The sequence below is a fragment of the Salmo salar genome, chromosome 18 (assembly GCF_965601325.2).
Source record: "Salmo salar chromosome 18, fSalSal1, whole genome shotgun sequence".
Taxonomy (NCBI): domain Eukaryota; kingdom Metazoa; phylum Chordata; class Actinopteri; order Salmoniformes; family Salmonidae; genus Salmo; species Salmo salar.
Window position 1 is genome coordinate 86,313,261 of NC_138308.1, and position 23,960 is coordinate 86,337,220.

At 43.1% G+C, this 23,960-nt stretch overlaps 1 non-coding gene across 1 annotated transcript in view; it reads right to left on the minus strand.

Moving 5' to 3' along the window:
* Positions 1–23,960, minus strand: part of LOC106577978 (uncharacterized) — a 56,194-nt gene that overhangs the window by 9,483 nt on the left and 22,751 nt on the right. Inside the window, exons 4-8 of the transcript XR_014381316.1 lie at positions 23,917–23,932; positions 9,267–9,537; positions 6,764–6,909; positions 6,034–6,313; positions 5,383–5,531 (exon numbers count right to left, since the gene is read on the minus strand). This is a non-coding gene — a transcript (uncharacterized LOC106577978). The remainder of the gene's footprint in view (positions 1–5,382; positions 5,532–6,033; positions 6,314–6,763; positions 6,910–9,266; positions 9,538–23,916; positions 23,933–23,960) is intronic.

Here is a 23,960-nt window from a genome sequence, read left to right on the forward strand (position 1 = left end):
CTACCCTGGACCTTATGAATGAGTTAATATCAATTGTAGTAGGAGCTGCATTCAAAAAGCAGTCAAAACACTGATGTTTCTAAGATTATTGCGTTTATTCATATTCTATAAACTGTTAATACATTCACTTACGTTCTTTGCCAACTCTTTCTCAATGTTTTAACAGGGGAGTACATCCATTTCTAGAGATTTTTTTACACTCATTTGTATGGTTTCTGCACAATGAAATGAAAACACTTAAAGCTAAGCTTATATTTAGAGAAGACCAGATGGGGCATACTGTCAAGCAGAGTTAGCCACTACCATGCCGAAATATTCAGAAATCACTTTTTATTTTTTGAAAGATAAGCTTGGAATGGGCATGGTCTAATTGACTAAACAACCCAAAACATATATTGATGTTTATCTTTCTTAGTGTACCTGAAAATCAGTCTTTATTTAGTTTTTTTTAATCAAAGTTGGCAGGCTAACTCATTGGTGATGCAATGTAGTATACCCCTTAGGTGCCTTTTGATAAGTCAAAAGATTGCAGGCTTGCAATAATATACTTTACAAAAACATGTTCATTACTTTAAACAAATAGGAACCAAACTGCATATTAACTCAAACATGTTGAAAGGAATAATGTTGTTTATACAGACATTTAAATTAGAGCTGGGCGATATGGCCAAAATATTATATCACAGTATTATATCACAATTATATACTGACAGTATTATATCACAATATTATATCACAGTATGACGGTATTTTTAGTTTTTGAATAATAAATGTTCTACATTTGCTTTATGAGTAGTGAGTGATCCCAGGATGCTTTATGAGTAGTGAGTGATCCCAGGATGCTTTATGAGTAGTGAGTGATCCCAGGGTGGCAACACATACATTCCAAGTGATTTCAATTAGTCTTTCTCCACTCTGATTGTTTTATACTGTTCAATTCAACTTCAACCAAAACAAATTTCAGCACTTTTATGATGTCTGCATTTCCTGCACTCAATTGCAGTGGTGGAAAAAGTACCCAATTGTCATACTTCAGTAAAAGTAAAGATAGGTTAATAGAAAATTACTCAAGTAAAAGTGAAAGACCACCAGTAAAATACTACTTGAGTAAAAGTCTAAAGATATTTGGTTTTAATTATACTTAAGTATTAAAAGTAAATGTAATTGATAAAATGTACTTCAGTATCAAAAGTAAAAGTATAAATCATTTCAAATTCCTTATATTAAGCAAACCAGTTTTTCTTTTTTTTTTAAATTTACGGATAGCCAGGGGCACACTCCAACACTCAGACATAATTTACAAAGAAAGCATTTGTGTTTAGTGAGACCTCCAGATCAGAGGCAGTAGATGACCAGGGATGTTCTCTTGATAAGTGTGTGAATTGGACCATTTTCCTGTCCTGCTAAGCATTCAAAATGTAACGAGTACTTTTAGGTGTCAGGGAAAATGTATTGAGTAAAAAGTACAGTATTTTCTTTAGGAATGTAGTGAAGTAAAAGTTAAATTTGACAAAAATAAAAATAGTCAAGTAAAGTACAGATACCAAAATAAAATGACTTAAGTAGTACTTGAAAGTATTTTTACTTAAGTACTTTACACCACTGCTCAATTGAGATAATTTCCACACTGCCACGTAGGGCTGCACAATATGGGCAAATAATCGAGGATTTATTTTTAACCAAATGTTGCAATTGCGATTTGACTTGCGAATTAGAGCAAAACGTTTGGAATCATGGAAATATAATGACTATTCTAATTCTATAGTTAGAATATAATAAGTGGGCACTTTGAATACAGTGTTGTTTGAGTTTACAACGAACTAAAATGCCAGGGAGGAGTTATTGTGACAGTGTTGATAAGTGTTTCCTAGGGGACCCTATAAACTTTGGCTACATTGCATGTTTTTTTCTTAGCTACTTGATATAGCTAACATATTCTTGCTATGCATATTCCTCTTTGATTTAGAAGATACTGTTGCACAAACAGCATGTTGATTTAGGTCTACACCATCACTGGTATTATCAGGCTGTATTAGCTAGCTACGTTTGCTCTTAGTCAGTACATTTATTAGCTAGCTAGCTAGCCATTATCGTTAGCGGCTAACAATTAGCGTCTCACAAGATTTAGGGCAACTTGCTAAGAAAAGACAAACTAGCTGTTTGCTGATGTAAGAAACACAAACTAATAGTGTCATTATAGAACGCTAGTGGATTTATATTAAGAAGCAAAGTGAAAACAGCATTGTTGTCATCAACATTGTTGCATGTGCTGCATTGACCATGCAGACTGAATGCAAGTGTCTCGTGGTTGAGGAACATCAAATGCGCGCCTTGAGTGACAGGTGGTTTGGCTAGGTCTTTGTGGAAAGTGGCACGGAGAGAAAGTGCGAGAGAGAGATGACTCAAGTAACGAAGTAAACTATACAAATTGGCATTACACATGGCGTATCACAATTAATAAACCAAACATTCAAATATTGGTATAGAAGGGAAAGAAAAAACCCAAACCGGTGGCTACATCAATACCGGTATATCATAAAATACGGTATACTGCCCAGCCCTAATTTAAATACAGTAAAACTTCAATTAATAGCCCCAGCGTTCATGTGCTTAAAACACTGAACAGAACAGTTGCATATTAGATACAGGCTTCTATTTGAGCCAGGCATCTATTTCTTTAATGCACACAGCTTTTACTAATTAGCATAGTTAGTTGTTTAATTCCAGCATTCACTTCCAGCATTTAACCTTTTTACCTGCACTAATGTTGTATCATTTACACACTGTGTTACGTGTCTTTTGTCTTAGAATGCCCCCATAAAAGAAAATCCTTAACAGAATAATGAAATCAAATTTTATTTCCCACATGTGCCGAATACAACAAGTGTAGACTTTACCGTGAAATGCTAACTTACAAGCCCTTAACCAACAGTGCAGTTCAAGAAGAAGAAAATATTTACCAAGTTGACTTAAAGAAAAAGTAATAATAAAAAGTAACACAATAAGAATAACAATAACGAGGGTATATACAGGGGGCACCGGTACCGAGTCAGTGTGCAGGGGTACAGGCTAGTTGAGGTAATCTGTACATGTAGGTGGGGCTGCTGGGTATAAACTGGCAAGCCCAAGTGACTATGCATAGGTAACAAACAAACAGCGAGTACATGTGTTCGTCAGTTCTTGCCCATTTCTTGGGGTTTGTACTCCCGAAGTTGTTTAGGGTTTTTGGGCTTGCCAGTTTATACATAGCAGTTCTCAACTGTTAGCAGCCAATGGCTAGCAGTTTCTTACTGGCAATAAAAACAGAAGATTGACCATTTTTCATTACTGAATGATTTAATGTAACAAATCAAACATTAAACCTGGTAAACAATTCATGGTAACCTGGTAAACAATTAATTAATCACTAGTCACTTTATACAATGCACTCTAAATAATGCCACTTTAATAATGTTTACATATCTTACATTACTCATATTATGCGGCAGGTAGCCTAATGGTTAGAGCGTTGGACAAGTAACTGAAAGGTTGCAAGATCGAATCCCCGAGCTAACAAGGTAAAAATCTGTCATTCTGCCCCTGAACAAGGCAGTTAAGCCACTGTTCTTAGGCCGTCATTGAAAATAAGAATTTGTTCTTAACTGACTTGCCTAGTAAAATAAAAAAATATCACATTTATATACTGTATTTTATACCATGTATTTCACCTTGCCTATGCCGCTTGGCCATTGCTCATCCATATGCTCACATGTACATATTCTCATTCACCCCTTTAGATTTGTGTGTATTAGGTAGTTGTTGGGGAATTGTTAGATTACTTGTTAGAAATTACTGCACTGTCGGAACTAGAAGCACAAACATTTCGCCCTACTGGCATTAACATCCGCTAACCATGTGTATGTGACAAATAACATTAGATCTGATTTGATTTAGACCCTGAGTTTATTTGAAACAGCTGTTTAGTTGCTGAAATGTGTTGTTGCCTAGCTATTAAAAAGGACAGGCAGCTATTTGAGACTGGGTTTAAAATTAAAGTTTTACGGTAGATTGATTGTCATCAATACGGTCCAATCTTAAAACTATTGTGTCTCCTTAGAGTCTCTCACCAGGCTAGCCCCCTTCAGTTCCAGAGACACCTGGAAGAGAAATGACATACAGAAACTCTTTCAGGTATTAATTGAGTTATGACTCGCTAACACGTTCTCTGCTTACAATAACAACTTGACAATACGATAATAAGACCCAGAGTTAGGGTCGATTTACATTTCAATTCAGTCAATTCAGGAAGTAAACTGAAAATCCACTTCCACATGTTCATAATTGAAACTCATTAAGGAAAACTGAAATTAGAATAAATAAATACAAGTTTATTTCCTGAAATGAAATAGACCCCAACTCTGATAAAAGCACAATGTCTTCATTGCCTGTCTGTGCAATAAGGACAACAGTCTGTAATATGCTCCTTGTTGTTACCTGTCTGTGTGGTTCCACACTCCTTCTCTTCTTCCTCACGGTGGAAAATCTGTCCATCTGGCTGAGTCCTCCAGCGCAGTTGAAAGTCAGACACCCCCTGCTTCACAAGCTCTACATGCAGCTAGATTAAAGCACAAGCTTTTAGGTTAAATTGTTAGATTATTTTCTCTCTCGCTCACTCTCTCTGGCTCTCTCTTTCTGTCTCTCTTTCTGTCTCTCTTTCTGTCTCTCTCTCTGTCTCTCTCTGTCTCTCTCTCTCTGTCTCTCTCTGTGTGTGTCTGTCTCTCTGTGTCCCTGTGTCTGTCTCTCTGTGTCTCTATGCCTGTGTCTGTCTCGCTCTCTCTCTCTCTCTTTCTGTCTCTCTGTCTTTCTCTCTCCCTCCCCCTTTCCTTCTTCCTCCCCCTTTCCCTCTCCCTCTCTCTCACCTGCTCAAGGAGCTGGTCACTGACCGCCTGGTCTGTCAGATCAGCATCTGATTGGATCTTCATCCTCACCACCGTTCTCTTTGACTTGGGGGCTGAAATACATTTGCTGATATTTGTTATGGTGCAAAATAGTTCAAATCTGTGCAATATACGGGGAATACAACAAAACTCAATATGACATGACAGTATGATTTTATTTAACATATTTCTTTAGCAATGCGCTGTACAAAAAGGTGATTGTTTTACTAAAGTTTAGCAAGCTGAGCAATGCGTAAATTACACTGATTTGTACTAATTTGCATTGTGAAAATGTCTTCCACATAGTCACAAAATAACATTCAATATAACAAAACATGAATTGTGGGGGGAAAAAGTATAATCTCCACTAAACCGAAGTCCGATACGAAAATAAGTATGTTCATTAAAGTTACTATTTGGCATATCTTCACTGACAGGATAAATAAATGTACCAGGAAAGAAGTACCTTCTGTGGAAGACTCAAATACTTCCACCTCACAAAGAGTGAGCCATTCTGACCTGCCAGGGATGACCACAACAACATAGCGACCCTCCATCTCATTACACTGGAAGGTGTAGGTCTTTCCTGCTGGAATGTGGGAGATGACAACACATCTGAAAGAGAGAGAGAGAGATGGTGAGAGAAGGAGGTGGGGGGATAAAGAGAGATGGGGTGGGGGGAGAGTGCGAGATAAGGGTGGTGGGAGATGGGGGTGAGATGAAAGAGGGAATGGGGGAGAGAGAGAGAGTGGGGAGTTGTGGGAGAGAGCGCGAGGGGGGTGGAGGGAGAGAGAGGTGGGGGGACAGGGGTTGGGGTGTTGATGGAGAGAGAGCTGAGGAATGCGTTGAGAGAGAGTGAGGCGGAGTGGGGGGAGAGAGGGGGTCGGGGGAACGTGGGGGGTGGGGTAGAAAGAGAGAGAGAGAAAGGGGTTGGAGGGTTAGAGAGATAGAGGGAGATGATTATTATACAGTGTGTTGCAATAGTGAAAATACCTCTTCACTGCAGGAAGACTGAACATATTAACATATTTCATGAATAACAGGTTTTTATTGAATCACAAACTTTACAATCAATCAGATTACAGTATAATGTTATTTATTCTATTTCACTACTTACCTGGGGTTGTTGATGCCGTTGTTCTCCAGTGAGTTACCGATGCGAATCTCAGCACCATCAAGCCTCTCAGGAACATCATCTCCTCTGTTGGTGATACTGACAGCTGTCACTCTGTACACATCCAGCAGGTCCACTCTCCACCAGGGGTTGGTCTCCTGTGTAGTGTGGGTGCAGGATCTTTTGTAATAGTCTGATTCTCTGTTCCCATCAATGGCATTATGAGCATTGCCATACCCATTCAGTGATGACTGGCTGGCCACTCCTTTCAATGCTACATTTACTACCGGGACATAGAGAATGTTTTAATATAAAAAATGACAAGTTATTCTTTATCATCTCACAGTGTATACATTTGACATGTTTAAAAGAGGGGGGATATTAGTGGTAGGAGGGGGAGTGTAGGGGAGAGGGGTGGATGTTGGAGAAGAGAAGAGAAAAGAGAGGTGACAGTGGTGGGAGGGGTGGAGGAAAGAGGGGTTTATGGGTATGAAGTAAGAGGTTAAGAGTTCAGTTATTATTACAATCTCTGTATAAGACATAAATACAACATTAAAAGTGTGAATGCAGAAGCAAGTCACACTAATAAGAATATGACAGAAATCTAGAGTGATGTTCCTGTCAGCAAGCACATTACTTATACTTCCAGAACATTGATGTTCTGCTATATAAAAGTAATGTAAACTTGACTTGGTGATGAATGTGAAGAGTGAAGACAGTGACAGATGATTACCTGCAGGAGTCCCATATACTTCCAACTCACACAGAGTGAGATATTCCTTCCTGTCAGGGATGACCACAACAACGTAGCGACCCTCCATCTTATTACACTGGAAGGTGTGAGTCTCTCCTGCTGGGATGTGGGAGATGACAACACATCTGAGAGAGAGAGAGAGAGAGAGAGGGTGGGGGAGAGAGAGAGATACATGATTATTGTACAGTGTGGTGCTGTAGTTCAAATGCTTCTTCACAAAAGTATTACTGAAAATATCAACACATTTAATGAATAACTGTTCTTTTTACTGAACTTTACAATCAATCAGAACTACCGGCTCTGATGTTCGTCAGATGTGGCGGTGCTTGCAAACTATTACGGACTACAAAGTGAAACCCAGCTGCAAGCTGCCCATTGACGTGAGCCTACCAGACGAGCTAAATGTCCAAGAATGTGAAGGTAACCTGCCTAAATGACTACCTCCCCGTAGCACTCACATTGGTAGCCATGAAGTGATTTTAAAGACTGGTCATGGCTCACATCAACACCATCATCCCGGAAACCCTAGACCCACTGCAATTTGCATACCGCCCCAACAGATCCACAGATGACGCAATCTCAATCGAACATCATACTGCCCTTTCCCACCTGGACAAAAGGAACCCCTATGTGAGAATGCTATTCATTGACTACAGCTCAGTGTTCAACACCATCGTTCCCACATAGCTCATCACTAAGCTAAGGACCCTGGGACTAAACACCTCTCTCGACAACTGGATCCTGGACTTCCTGACAGGCCGCCCTCAGGTAGCAAATCAAATCAAAATCAAATCAAATTGTATTTGTCACATACACATGGTTAGCAGATGTTAATGCGAGTGTAGCAAAATGCTTGTGCTTCTAGTTCCGACCATGCAGGAATATCAAACAAGTAATCTAGCCTAACAATTTCACAACAACTACCTTATACACACACAAGTGTAAAGGGATGAATAAGAATATGTACATAAAAATATATGAATGAGTGATGACAAGATGCAGTAGATGGTATAGAGTACAGTATATACATAGGAGATGAGTAATGTAGGGTATGTAAACATTATATAAAGTGGCATTGTTTAAAGTGGCTAGTGATTCATTTTCCCATTATTAAAGTGGCTAGAGTTGGGTTGAGTCAGTATGTTGGCAGCAGCCATTCCATGTTAGTGATGGCTGTTTAACAGTCTGATGGCATTGAGATAGTAAGGGTAGGCAACAACACATCTGCCACGCTGATCCTCAACACCGGTTCCCCTCAGGGGTGCGTACTTAGTCCCCTCCTGTACTCCCTGTTCACCCACGACTGCGTGGCCAAGCACAACTTCAACACCATCATTAAGTTTGCTGATGACACACTAGTGGTAGGTCTGATCACCGAAAACGATGAGACGGCCTATAGGGAGGAGGTCAAAGACCTGTCAGTGTGGTGCCAGGCCAACAACCTCTCCCTCAATATAAGCAAGACAAAGGAGATGATCGTGGACCACAGGAGAAGTAGGGCCAAACAGGCCTCCATTTACATTGACGGGGCTGAATTGGAGCGGGTCAAGAGTTTCAAGTTCCTTGGTGTCCACATCACCAACAAACTACCATGGTCAAAACACGCCAAGACAGTTGTGAAGGGGCTACAACAACCCCTTTTCCCCCTCAGGAGACTGAAACTATTTAGATTGGGCCCCCAGATCGTCAAAAAGTTATACAGCTGCACCATCGAGAGCATCCTGACCGGTTGCATCAGCACCTGGTATGGCAACTGATCTGTATCTGACCCTAAGGCACTACAAAGGGTAATGCGTATGGCCCAATACATCACTGGAACCAAGCTTCCTGCCATCCAAGACCTATATACCAGGCGGTGTCAGGGGAAGGAAGGCCCCAAAAAATTGTCAGACTCCAGTCACCCAAGTCATACAAGGCAAGACAAACAAGTCCATACTCTTTCAATAAGAGCATCATCGAATTCCACGTCAAGAGACAGGTTTTTAAAGTGTTCTCTGTTCTCTCTGCTACCGCACGGCAAGCAGTACCAGAGCGCCAAGTCTAGGTCCAAAAGGCTCCTTAACAGCTTCTACCCCAAGCTATAAGACAGCTAAACAACTAATCAAATGGACACCCTGACTATTTACATTGACCCCCCGCTGCTACTCGCTGTTTATCATCTAATCATCTATGCATAGTCACTTTACCCTTACCTACATGTATAAATTATGTATAAATGACCTCGACTAACCTGTGCCCCTTGAGTAACCTGGGCCCCCTGTATATATCATCGTTATTGTTATGTATTTCTACTGTGTTACTTTTTGTTTTTGACTTTATTTAGTAAATATTTTCATAACTATTTCTGGAACTGCACTGTTTGTTAAGGGCTTGTAAGTACGCATTTCTCTGTCAGGTCTACACCTGTTGTATTCGTTGCATGTGACAAATACAATTTGATTTGATTTGAGTACAAAGTTGTTTATTCGATTTCACTACTCACCTGGGGTTGTTGATGCCGTTGTTCTCTAGTGAGTTACCGATGCGAATCTCAGCACCATCAAGCCTCTCAGGAACAGCATCTCTGTTGGTGATGGTGACAGATGTCACTCTGTACACATCCAGCAGGTCCACTCTCCACCAGGGGTTGGTGTTCTGTGCAGTGTGGGTGCAGGATCCAAAGTTTGTGTTTCTGTACCCATCAATTGCATAGTGAGCATCGCGATCTGAAAACTGTGATGACTGAGCAGCCACTCCTCTCAATGCCACATTGTCTGTTTGAGGGACAGAGACAGATATAATACACAGGTTTATTCATTAGTGCACACTGTAGCAATACGTTTTGCAACTGAAAATGTTTTGCAGGTTAGTTCAGTTTAGTCAATCTCCATTTTGTTCAGTTTGGTTCGTAGTGAATACACCTCAGATACACACACATCCCCATCCCCCTGTACACACACACCTGCACCAACTTGTATTAAATGTAAATAGTTACCTTTAATTGGGCACTTTGTATTTGTATTTATTATGGATCCCCATTAGCTGCTGCCAAAGCAGCAGCTACTCTTCCTGGGGTCCAGCAACATTAAGGCAGTTTATAAAATTTTAAAACATTACAATACATTCACATATTTCACAACACACTGTGTTCCCTCAGGCCTCTACCGCACAACTACCACATATCTACAGTTCTAAATCCATGTGTATGTATAGTGCGTATGTTATTTGTGTGTGGGTATGCATGTGTCTGTGCCAATGTTTGTGTTGATTCACAGACCCCGCTGTTCCGTAAGGTGTTTTTTTAATCTGTTTTTTAAATCAAATTTTACTGCTTGCGTCAGTTACTTGATGTGGAATAGAGTTCCATGTAGTCATGGCTCTATGTTGTACTGTGTGCCTCCCATAGTCTATTCTGGACTTGCGGTATGCATGGTTGTCCAAGCTGTGTGCCAGTAGTTTAGACAGACAGCTCGGTGCATTCAACATACCTCTCATAAACAATACCTCTCATAAATAAAAGTGGTGATGAAGTCAATCTCTCCTCCACTTTCAGCCAGGAGAGACTGACATGCATATTATTAATATTAGCTCTTTGTGAACATCCAAGGGCCAGCCGTGCTGCCCTGTTCTGAGCCTATTGCAATTTTCCTAAGTCCTTTTAGTGGCACCTGACCACACAACTGAACAGTAGTCAAGGTGCGACAAATCTAGGGTCTGTAGGACCTGCCTTGTTCATAGTGTTGTTAAGAAGGCAGAGCAGCATCGCTTTATTATAGACAGACTTCTCCCCATCTTAGCTACTACTGCATCAATATGTTTTGACCATGACAGTTTACAATCTAGTGGTACTCCAAGCAGCTTACTCAACTTGCTCAATTGACACAATATTTATTACAATACTTAGTTGTTTTAGGGTTAAGTGACTTTAAGTGAATGAAAGTTATTACTAGGCCTAGCTTCTGTCACAGTGGCCAATACTGATACTTCATTCATTGTGTCACGATCGTCAAAAGGAGTGGACCAAAGCGCAGCGTGGTAAGTGTTCATCGTATATTTTATTTTACCTCAGAACACTACAAACAAAAGAATAAACAATGACAACGAGCATCTTGTAGGCTTAACAAGCAGTACAACAAATAAGATCCCACAACCACAGGTGGGGGAAAGGCTGCCTAAGTATGATTCCTAATCAGAGACAACGACAGACAGCTGCCTCTGATTAGGAACCATCCTCGGCTCAAAACAAAGAAATAGACACCATAGAATGCCCACCCCACACCCTGACCTGACCACATAGAGAAACAGACCCTCTCTCTCAGGTCAGGGCGTGACACATTGATTCATTGATTTAGATTGTTTGTTTTGTCTGTCTGTTTTTGTGTGTGATTGTTTTTGTGTCTGTCTGTCTGTCTACTTTATTAAAAAGGCATTTACCTATTTGCACGGTGACCCTCAGAAAGAGTAGGAAAATCCCTGTAAAGCCACAATAAGCATATGAATGATTAGTCATAATTAACAATATTAATGTGAATGCACTATATGACAAGTTGTCTAACATGCTATAGGGTAATGCTGATCATTAAAGATCTTTGACTTTTAGATGGAAGGGTTGGGGTCAATTCAATTTCTGTAAATTCAGGAAGTACACTGAAATTCAAATTATTTGTTAAACTCTGAGTGGTTGTTTTGGGCTCTGTACATGAAATGGAACTCAAATCTTACTGCTGACAATGTCATAAGAATCTCTTAGAGTTTAACTTAACTGGAATGTGGTTTACGTTCTGATTTGACTGGAACTGAAGTGGAATTGACCCTAACCCTGGTAGGTATTTAGTTCTCACCAGAGACAGGGATAGCTCTCCTACTCCACTCCATGGATCTGGGATGTATCAACATACTCATCAGTCAATATGAATTAATAACATTAAACATTTCCCCCTTTTAATTATCAGTTAATATGATCTATTTCTGGATATCCAACACCTGCCATGTATAGGATGTGGATGTACTATTCTTGTCCTTTTCAGCATTTCCATGTCACACATACCACAACAACGATAACCTTTCACTAGTGTGATAATAACCCATTTTCTTTACTTATATATTATCATCATTCTTTATTATAGTATTAGCCAAGGTTTTGAATAATAAAACAGTATATCCAAACAGAAAATGAACATACCTGTATTGACAGGGCTATCTTGTCCTTTGCTGAATCCCTCGCTCCTCTCCTCTGTCTCAGTGTGCGTGATGGATTCTTCTTACTCTCTTTTCTCTCTCTCTGTCTGGCAAACATGCAAATCTGGGTCATGTTCATTAGGGAACACAACAGAAAAAATCTAGCAACTTTTTCAACTTAAAACAAAATGTGTGTTTGTGATTGGATAAGATCAGATAGTCCCTCACTCCTTGTTACAATCTGTTTTCTTCCGTTTGGTGCCTTATGAACACAACCCTAGATTAGCCAAAGATAGGGAGGTTAAGGTGAGGTGTATTTGGTTTGCAGTGAGCTGTAGCCCACCACCCCGCGTGTGTGTGTGTGTGTGTGTGTGTGTGTGTGTGTGTGTGTGTGTGTGTGTGTGTGTGTGTGTGTGTGTGTGTGTGTGTGTGTGTGTGTGTGTGTGTGTGTGTGTGTGTGTGTGTGTGTGATGGTGTTTCCCGGGGGATTTGTTTAGCAGTCATCCAGATAACCTCATCCTCTCCCTGAGGTGTCAATAGTTACACAACTTCAGCCTTTTCCGTCCCTGATGGAAACTGTTTGAATCTGATGGAAACAATGGATGCTCCTCAGAGGAGGAAGGGGAGGACCATCCTCCTTGGTGAATTTCATACAAATTGAAATGGTGAACATTTTTAAAGGTGATCTTTTTTAGATACAACTAGTATATTAAATATAATCACATGTCAGCAAACAATAGATTAAAACATGGTTCTCACAGTGGACTGGAATACTAATTGGGACAACTTCAGGGATGAATTCGAGGACTATGCGCTGGCGACAGGTCTACATGAGAAACCCAGCGAGGTACAAGTGGAGTTTAATGGCAGCGAATGCAGGGATATCTACCGGCACAATCTCACCCTCACAGCACGACAACAGTGTGATGCAAAGGCTATATTGGATGCATTGGAGAATTACTTCAAACCCGGCAGAAACGTCATTTACGAGCGGTTCGTTTTCGGAAGCTGCAAACAGGAAGAGGGTGAGTCAGTACACAACTTTGTAACCCGTTTGAGGGGAAAAATCTGCTACTTGTGAATACGGGGAATTGAAAGATGAATTGATTCTTGACAAAATAGTACTGGGAATTGCAAATGAGGATACGCGCCGGCGTCTACTGAGAGAGAGAGGCTTAACATTAGTAACTGCCATTGAAATGTGCCGCACTGGTGAAGTCACTGACATGAGAATGAGCGCAATGGAAATCGAAACCCCACGCTCCGACGTTGATACTGTTCACGCTGTTGCCAGGCAGACATTCAGACAAAACCAATCGAGGCAGAGTAATTCACCACGAACGGTGAACACAGAGACCCCCATAGCATGTAAATACTGTGGGAATACACACACACGTGGAAAAGAGCACTGCCATGCCTACGGAAAACCATGCAGAGCTTGTGGAACTAATAATCACTTAGCAAAAGTGTGTCTCAAAAGCAAAAAAAGGGTGAGTGAGGGCAAGATTCACTGTGTTGATGATGTCACTCAATGTTCAGAGCAGAACAGTGAAAGTGACATTTACATGCATGAATCCACTGGGGCTGTACACTCAAGAGGGAAGAAATGGTTTGTGACACTACGATTACACAACAAGCAACAACAATGTCAACTGGATTCCAGTGCTACATGCAACGTAATGAGCTACAAAGACAAAATCAATCTGGCACCTGACACACATCTATTGCCCAGCGATACTAGACTAAAGCTGTACTCAGGAGAGCTAATGAGCTCTATGGGCACCTTTGAGACCGGATGTGTATTTCAGGGACGCAAACACAAGCTGGAGTTTGAGATTGTGAAAACCAGTCAACATCCTCTCCTCTCAGGCTCTACGTGCGAACGCCTGGGACTGATGCAGTTCACTATACCAAATGACCTGCACATTGTGGAGCATGTCCAGCATGGACCCCTGTCCAAAGAACAACTGCTCAGCAGATATGACGATGTATTCAACAGTCACGTTGAATCAGTGCCTGGGGAGGTACACTTTGAATTGAATGAGAGCGTCACTCCAGTCCAGTGTGCTCCTCGCAATGTGCCCATTGCAATGAAAGTGGCTGTGAAGGCCCAGCTGGACAAGTATGAGGCCGATGGCCACACAACATCTGTGACGGAACCAACTGACTGGATCAGCAATATGGTCATAGTGAAAAAAACAGAGAAGCTGAGGGTCTGCATCAACCCAAAGCATCTGAACCAAGCACTGAAACGGTCCCACTATATCATGCCGACACTAGAGGATGTCCTCTACAAGCTTCCCAAGCCCAGGATTTTCACCTTGGTGGATGCATTCCTTCAATGCAAGCTAAATGAAGAAAGAAGCTTCATGACTTCCTTCTGGACCCCTTGGGGTCAGAAATGCTCGCTCAAGATCCCGTTTGGTGTATCAGTGGCGCATCAGGTATACCTACGCAAGCAGCATGAGTTACTGGCTGGGCTAAAGGGCATTGAACCCATCGCCGATGATGTCCTGATCGTAGGCTGTGGTGACAGAGACAAAGAAGCAGAACGCGACCACGATGTGAAGCTCCTGGCACTGATGGAGCGCTGTCGATCAGTTAAGCTTCGTCTTGGCCTGAAGAAGCTACAGTTCAAGGTGAAAGACGTCCACTTCCATGGCCACATTCTCTCGGCGAAAGGCCTGAAGCCGGACCCAGACAAGGTCAGAGTGATCCTCGACATGCCAAACCCGTCTGATGCAAAAGGAGTACAGCGTCTCATCGGCTTTGCAAACTATCTTGCAAAGTTCATGCCACACCTATCAGCAGTCTGCCAGCCTCTGCGCCGGTTGCTGGACAAAGACACACCATGGCACTGGCTACCCAAGCACGAGGCCGCAGTGCAGGAGATGAAATCTCTGGCTTCATTCATGCCAGTGTTGCGCTACTATGACGTCACAAAGCCTGTCACAATCCAGAGTGACTCCAGCCAAAGGGGACTTGGATGCTGCCTTATGCAGGAAGGCCAGCCCGTTGCGTTTGCCTCGAGAGAGCTCACCCCCACCAAACAAAACTAAACACAAATTGAGAAAGAGTGCCTCAGCATCATCTTCTCCTGCCAGCGCTCCCATCACTACTTATATGGTCAAGAGCTGGTCACCGCTGAAACTGACCACAAACCACTCATTGCCATATTCAGTAAACCTCTCCTCAATGCGCCCAAGAGGCTTCAAAGCATGCTCCTGACTCTGCAAAACTACAGCCTGAAGGCCATTTACAAGCCAGGACCAGAGATGTACATCAGCGATACACTGAGCAGGGCAACAGCACAATGTACAGGCAGAGGCACTGCCTATCAGCGGCATGCCATCTGTTCGCTACAGCAGGAACAACAAGATGTTCAACAGATAAATCAGGCAGACTACTTAAACATCACAGATCACCGCCTAGCCCAGATCAGGCAACACACTGACAAGGACGAACACCTAGTCACTGAAGTCCATGGCTCTCGCAGGTTGGACACACCTGAAAGAGGAGACACCTTTCACAGTGAGAGAATACTGGACCTTTCGAGATGAGATCAGCGTGCAAAATGGCATCTTGTTCAGAGGTCAGAAGGTCATTATTCCCAAATCACTACGTCCAGAGATGCTTACCCGCATACACTCCAGTCACGTTGGAGGTGACGCATGATACTGCCAGGCTCGTGAAACATTATACTGGCTAAACATGCAAGCGTAAATTAAAGACTTTGTCAGCAGCTGTACCACATGCAACGAGTACGCTCATGAACAGCAAAAGGAAACCATGATGTCACACGAACTGCCGACAAGGGCCTGGAAAATCGTCAGCATGGACTTATTCAGCCACAGACAAAAGGTCTATCTTCTCATTGTTGATCACTACTCTGACTTTTGGGAAATTGAACTGCTCCCTGACTTGTCAGCAGAGACGGTCATAAAGAGCTGCAAGACGCAGTTTGCAAGGCAAGGTCAGCCTGACAAGGTAATCACAGACAATGGCCCACAATTCACTGTACAGTTCAAGCGTTTCGCCTCAGAATGGGAGTTTGACCACGTGACCTCCTCTCCAAGACACCCAAAAGCAAATGGCAAGGCAGAGTCAGCTGTCAAGATTGCAAAAAACTTGTTAAGCAGGGCCTTGCGTGACAGCAATAACCCATGGAAAGCGATCTTACAGTGGAGGAACACACCCACGGAAAACATGGGCAGCAGCCCAGCACAACGCCTTCTGTCCAGACGTCTGAAGACTACCATCCCCATAGCTAACAAGCTACTTGAGCCCTGCATCATGGTTGGCGTCACGGACAAACTGCGTCACAGAAAGCAGCTCGCTAAGTGCTTCTACGACCGGACTGCTCGAGACCTACCAGAGCTGGAGGTGGGTGAAATGATAAGGATGAAACCGCTGCCGGGAGACCACACAGGACTTTGGAGGCTGGGCACGTGCCTACAGAGAGTTGCACCACGTTCTTACCTGGTGGATGTTGGTGGCTCCCTCTATCGTCGCAATCGGGTGGATCTGCACGTAGCAGAGCAGACAAACCAGAACACACCATACACTCACCTAGATGAGCTGGATCACAGTCCAGGCCTAAATAAACATACATTCATTTGTCCAATAGCAACTCTCATTTGCAACTGTTGGACTAATGATTACACCCTATATCAGCTAGATGCAAGCAAGATTGTGCAAGGCGGTAATGAATGTCACTGTCTCGACCTTTGTGCACCTGCATTGTAAACTTTCATTCATAGGTTAAGTTGTAGCAACTTCGTTATGGGTATAGGGAAAATTTGAGTATCATGCAGTAGCCTAAACCTATTGCTGTTACATTGAACTGGATGAATAGAATATGAATGAGATTCATCCAATATGCTGTAATAGAAATAAGGCCATGTTCATGAGAAAAAACAATTGTCCTCCTTCATCTTACACGGCCTTGACCACAGCTAGTTAGAATCAGTGTAAATTTGATGGAAACTGTATGAATCTGATGGAAACTGTATGAATCTGATGGAAACTGTGTGATTCTGATGGTAATTGTATGAATTATATTGAAACTGTGTAAATCTGATGGAAACTGTGTGAATATGTTGGATACGGTTTGAATCTATTAGGTTATTCTTGAGTTGTGGCGTTAAAATCTGTCCCTTGACTTTGGCACCATGTAAAAAAACTTTAGAATGACAAAAACATGACAAATAATACATTTCCTGATTAATTTAACTGTTTTTTTTTCACCTCCGTTTTGTGTCATTTGTGTAATTGGTGTAATGCATTACAAGTAACTAATTACAAATATATACAAGGACGTTGAGCATTCTCTCCAGTGGCAAACTGTTGTCGGGGGAGGGGTCTAGGTTCAAGACAATTATTAGTTAATTACTCTCTTTTAGTATTTCATACATTTGAGGATTCCATTGATCATTTGTTGTCTAAATCCAGTGCCATTTGTTGTTACTGTAACTAATTGAGGCTAATTATTAATCATGTCACTTTAGTAAATAATTGTTTTATGATTGATTTCAGAAAACCCTTCTTTACCTGAATTGTATCATTGGTGTTACTACTCCTACTGGTGGCACAATGTTATCATAATGGTAAAAAAATATTTAATGTCATTTAAGGTATGATTTTAGTTAATTTAGAATGGGGGGGAAAAGTTACATTTTCTAAATGCCTAATTGCCACCGTAACTCAAGAATAACCCTTTTGGAAACTGTGAATCTGATGGAAACTGTGTGAATCTGTTGGAAATTAAATATGTTATTGTAAATATTCAAATACCATGAATAAAGCCAAAACCTGAAATGAGTTGTTTCTACTTTAACTGTCACGTCCTGACCATAGTAAGATGTGATTTTCTATGGTAGAGTTGGTCAGGGCGTGACAGGGGGTGTTTTGTGTTTTTCTATGTTTTCTATTTCTATGTTTAAGTTCTAGTTTTTCTATTTCTATGCTGTTTTTTTTGGGGTGATCTCCAATTGGAGACAGCTGGTCCTCGTTACCACTGATTGGAGATCATATTTAACTTTTTAAGGTATAGGGGGCAGTATTTTCATTTTCGGTTGAAAAGCATGCCCACAGTAAACTGCCTAATACTTGGACCCAGAGTTAAATATTTGCATAATATTAGTAGATTTGGATAGAAAATACTCTGAAGTTTCTAAAACTGTTTGAATGATGTCTGTGAGTATAACAGAACTGATATGGCAGGCAAAAACCTGAGAAAAATCCAACCAGGAAGTGGGAAATCTGAGAATTGTAGTTCTTCTTTTGAATCCCTATCGAAACTACAGTGTCTGTGGGGTCACGTTGCACTTCCTAAGGCTTCCATTGGCTGTCAACAGCCTTTAGAAACTTGTTTCCTTCTTCTCCTGTTACTGGGCAGAGAATAGTAGCTCAGTCAATGAGTGGACTGCCTATGGACAAAGGGCTTGGTTATGCGTGAGCCCGCGAGCACGCCGTTCCTTCTTTTTCTTCTTGAATGAATACGCTATTGTCCGGTTGGAATATTATCGACGTTTTATCTTAAAAAGACCCTAAGGTTTGATTGTAAACAACATTTGACATGTTTCTACGAACGGTAATGGAACATTTTGACTTTTCGTGTCTGGATTTACGCTCGCACGTTATGCCTTTGGATAGTGATCTGAACGCACAAACAAAACGAGGTATTTGGACATAAATATGAGTATTTCGAACAAAAAGAACATTTCTTGTGGAAGTAGGAGTCCTGTCAGTAAGAGAACATTTATAATACTAATTCTGAGTTTAGTTGACCCCAAAACTTGCCGGGTAGCTGTATAGCTTGCTTCGATTGCGAGCTATGTACTCAGAATATTGAAAAATGTGCTTTCTCCGTAAAGCTATTTTAAAATCTGACACAGCGGTTGCGTTAAGGAGAAGTATATCTATAATTCTTTCAATAACAGTTGTAAATTTTATCAACGTTTATGATGAGTATTTTTGTAAATTGATGTGTACATTCACTGGCGGTTTTGGTGGGAATACATTTTCTGAACATCACGCGCCAATGTAAAATGCAGTTTTTGGATATAAATATGAACTTTATCGAACAAAACATACATGTATTGTGTAACAAGATGTCCTAGGAGTGTCATCTGATGAAGATCGTCAAAGGTTAGTGCTTCATTTAGCTGTATTTTGGGGTTTTGTGACACATCTCCTTGCTTGGAAAATGGCTGTGTGGTTATTTTTGTCTATGAACTCTCCTAACATAATCTAATGGGGTTTTTGGATATAATTATGAACTTTATCGAGCAAAACATACATGTATTGTGTAACATGAAGTCCTATGACTGTCGTCTGATGAAGATCATCAAAGGTTAGGGAATATTTTAGATATATCTTTGGTTTATGTGATGCATGTCCTTGCTTGGAAAATGTCTGTGTGGTATTTCTTGTGATGTTTATGTCCTAACATAATCTAATTTTATGCTTTCGCCATAAAGCCTTTTTGAAATCGGACAATGTGGTTAGATTAACGAGAAGTTTATCTTTAAAATGGTGTAAAATAGTTCATTGTTTGAGAAAATTAAATTATGAGATTTTTGCTGTTTTGTATTTCACGCCATGCTATTTCACTGGCTGTTGAATAGTGTAGCGTCCCACGTAGCCCTGAGAAGTTAAGTAGGGGGTTTTCTTTCTGGGTTTTGTGGGTGATTATATTTTGAGAAGTGTTTTTCTCTCTGCGTCACGGTTTGTTGTTTTGTAGATTCAGTTATTCATGTTTGCAAAGTTTCACGGATTTAATAAAATGTGGAACTACAACCATGCTGCACTTTGGTCCGATCCTTTCGACAGCCGTGACAGAATCACCCACCCCAAAAGGACCAAGCAGCGTGCCCAGGAGCAACAGAAATTGACCTGGGAGGAAATTCTAGATGGAAAAGGACCCTGGAGGCAGGCTGGGGAGTATCGCCGTCCGAGGGAGGATATTGAGGCAGCTAAAGCGGAGCGGCGTCCTTATGAGACGCTGTACCAACAACGAGGCAAGGGTGAGAGACAGCCCCCCCCCGGGCACACGGGGAGATTGGCAGAGTCAGGTTGGAGACCTCCGGTTTGGAGCGAGCAGTCGCACCACGCTTCGCTCCACAGGTAATATTACACTTCACTACATTACAACAGCTTGATTTGTTTGATCTGAGCAATTCTTCTTAGCTAGCTACATAGCCGTCTTTGTATCAAAGATAATTGTGTAGTTTAGAGTAATTGAGTAATTATCGAGGCTAGCTATCTTCGTCCTCCTAACGTAGTCAACACTGCTAGCTGCTAGCTAGCTAGTCATCACTGCTAGCTAGCCAACTTCTACCGACTACCGACTAGCAGCACTGCAGAAACTATTACATTACAACTTAACGACTTGATTAGTGTGGTGTTAGTGTTAGTTAGCCAGCTACATAGTTGTCTTTGCTGTCTCTGTATCTAAGATAATTGTGTAGCTTGAGTAATTATCGAGGTGAGCTAGCCAGCCGCGACGCGGCGCCAGACTTAGTCAACACACCTAGTCATCATTAACCCACTGCCAGCTAGCCAACCGTTACCGACTAGCAGCGCTGTAGATACTAATACTTTACAACGGAACGATTTGACTAGTGCAGTGTTACCTAGCTAGCTACTTAGTTGTCTTTGTCATAGCTTGATAATTGTTAGCTAGCCAGCCATCGAGGTTAGCTAGCCAGCTATTTCCGTCCCCCGCAACGCCATTTTTTCCTAACCCAGCCAACTATTACCGACGAGCAGCATTGTAGAAACTAAATACATTACAAGGAACGTCTTGATTAGTGTTATGTTAGCTAGCTAGCTACAAAGTTGCTTTGTATCATGACAAGGTGTAGTACTGAAACTATCGAGGTTACCTAGCCAGCTACACGTTCAAAGTCAACAACGCAGCCACTGCTAGCTAGCCTACTCCACCAGCCAGCAGTACAGTATCATTTTAGTCAATAAGATTTTTGCAACGTAAGCTTAACTTTCTGAACATTCGAGACGTGTAGTCCACTTGTCATTCCAATCTCCTTTGCATTAGCGTAGCCTCTTCTGTAGCTTGTCTACAATGTGTCTGTCTATCCCTGTTCTCTCTCCTCTGCACAGGCCATACAAACGCTCCACACCGCGTGGCCGCTGCCACTCTAACCTAGTGGTCCCAGCGCACACGACCCACGTGGAGTTCCAGGTCTCCGGCAGCCTCTGGAACTGCCGGTCTGCGGCCAACAAGGCTGAGTTCATCTCAGCCTATGCTACCCTCCAGTCCCTAGACTTCCTGGCGCTGACGGAAACATGGATTACCACAGATAACACTGCTACTCCTACTGCTCTTTCCTCGTCTGACTACGTGTTCTCGCATACCCCTAGAGCATCGAGCCAGCGGGGTGGTGGCACTGGAATCCTCATCTCTCCCAAGTGGACATTCTCTCTTTCTCCCCTGACCCATCTGTCTATCTCCTCATTTGAATTCCATGCTGTCACAGTTACCAGCCCTTTCAAGCTTAACATCCTTATCATTTATCGCCCTCCAGGTTCCCTTGGAGAGTTCATCAATGAGCTTGATGCCTTGATAAGTTCCTTTCCTGAGGATGGCTCACCTCTCACAGTTCTGGGTGACTTTAACCTCCCCACGTCCACCTTCGACTCATTCCTCTCTGCCTCCTTCTTTCCACTCCTCTCCTCTTTCGACCTCACCCTCTCACCTTCCCCCCCTACTCACAAGGCAGGCAATACGCTTGACCTCATCTTTACTAGATGCTGTTCTTCCACTAATCTCATTGCAACTCCCCTCCAAGTCTCCGACCACCACCTTGTATCCTTTTCCCTCTCGCTCTCATCCAACACTTCTCACTCTGCCCCTACTCGGATGGTATTGCGCCGTCCCAACCTTCGCTCTCTCTCTCCCGCTACTCTCTCCTCTTCCATCCTATCATCTCTTCCCTCTGCTCAAACCTTCTCCAACCTATCTCCTGATTCTGCCTCCTCAACCCTCCTCTCCTCCCTCTCTGCATCCTTTGATTTCCTCTGTCCCGTATCCTCCAGGCCGGCTCGGTCCTCCCCTCCTGCTCCGTGGCTCGACGACTCACTGCGAGCTCACAGAACAGGGCTCCGGGCAGCCGAGCGGAAATGGAGGAAAACTCGCCTCCCTGAGGACCTGGCATCCTTTCACTCCCTCCTCTCTACATTTTCCTCTTCTGTCTCTGCTGCTAAAGCCACTTTCTACCACTCTAAACTCCAAGCATCTGCCTCTAACCCTAGGAAGCTTTTTGCTACCTTCTCCTCCCTCCTGAATCCTCCTCCCCCTCCCCCCCCCCCTCCTCCCTCTCTGCGGATGACTTCGTCAACCATTTTGAAAAGAAGGTTGACGACATCCGATCCTCGTTTGCTAAGTCAAACGACACTGCTGGTCCTGCTCACACTGCCCTACCCTGTGCTTTGACCTCTTTCTCCCCTCTCTCTCCAGATGAAATCTCGCGTCTTGTGACGGCCGGCCGCCCAACAACCTGCCCACTTGACCCTATCCCCTCCTCTCTTCTCCAGACCATTTCCGGAGACCTTCTCCCCTACCTCACCTCCCTCATCAACTCATCCTTGACCGCTGGCTACGTCCCTTCCGTCTTCAAGAGAGCGAGAGTTGCACCCCTTCTGAAAAAACCTACACTCGATCCCTCCGATGTCAACAACTACAGACCAGTATCCCTTCTTTCCTTTCTCTCCAAAACTCTTGAACGTGCCGTCCTTGGCCAGCTCTCCTGCTATCTCTCTCAGAATGACCTTCTTGATCCTAATCAGTCAGGTTTCAAGACTGGGCATTCAACTGAGACTGCTCTTCTCTGTGTCACGGAGGCTCTCCGCACTGCTAAAGCTAACTCTCTCTCCTCTGCTCTCATCCTTCTAGACCTATCTGCTGCCTTTGATACCGTGAACCATCAGATCCTCCTCTCCACCCTCTCCGAGCTGGGCATCTCCGGCGCGGCCCACGCTTGGATTGCGTCCTACCTGACAGGTCGCTCCTACCAGGTGGCGTGGCGAGAATCTGTCTCCGCACCACGTGCTCTCACCACTGGTGTCCCCCAGGGCTCTGTTCTTGGCCCACTCCTATTCTCGCTATACACCAAGTCACTTGGCTCTGTCATATCCTCACATGGTCTCTCATATCATTGCTATGCAGATGACACACAATTAATCTTCTCCTTTCCCCCTTCTGACAACCAGGTGGCGAATCGCATCTCTGCATGTCTGGCAGACATATCAGTGTGGATGACGGATCACCACCTCAAGCTGAACCTCGGCAAGACGGAGCTGCTCTTCCTCCCGGGGAAGGACTGCCCGTTCCATGATCTCGCCATCACGGTTGACAACTCCCTTGTGTCCTCCTCCCAGAGTGCTAAGAGCCTTGGCGTGACCCTGGACAACACCCTGTCGTTCTCCACCAACATCAAGGCGGTGACCCGATCCTGTAGGTTCATGCTCTACAACATTCGCAGAGTACGACCCTGCCTCACACAGGAAGCGGCGCAGGTCCTAATCCAGGCACTTGTCATCTCCCGTCTGGATTATTGCAACTCGCTGTTGGCTGGGCTCCCTGCCTGTGCCATTAAACCCCTACAACTCATCCAGAACGCCGCAGCCCGTCTGGTGTTCAACCTTCCCAAGTTCTCTCACGTCACCCCGCTCCTCCGCTCTCTCCACTGGCTTCCAGTCGAAGCTTGCATCCGCTACAAGACCATGGTGCTTGCCTACGGAGCTGTGAGGGGAACGGCACCTCCGTACCTTCAGGCTCTGATCAGGCCCTACACCCAAACAAGGGCACTCCGTTCATCCACCTCTGGCCTGCTGGCCCCCCTACCTCTGAGGAAGCACAGTTCCCGCTCAGCCCAGTCAAAACTGTTCGCTGCTCTGGCACCCCAATGGTGGAACAAGCTCCCTCACGACGCCAGGACAGCGGAGTCAATCACCACCTTCCGGAGACACCTGAAACCCCACCTCTTTAAGGAATACC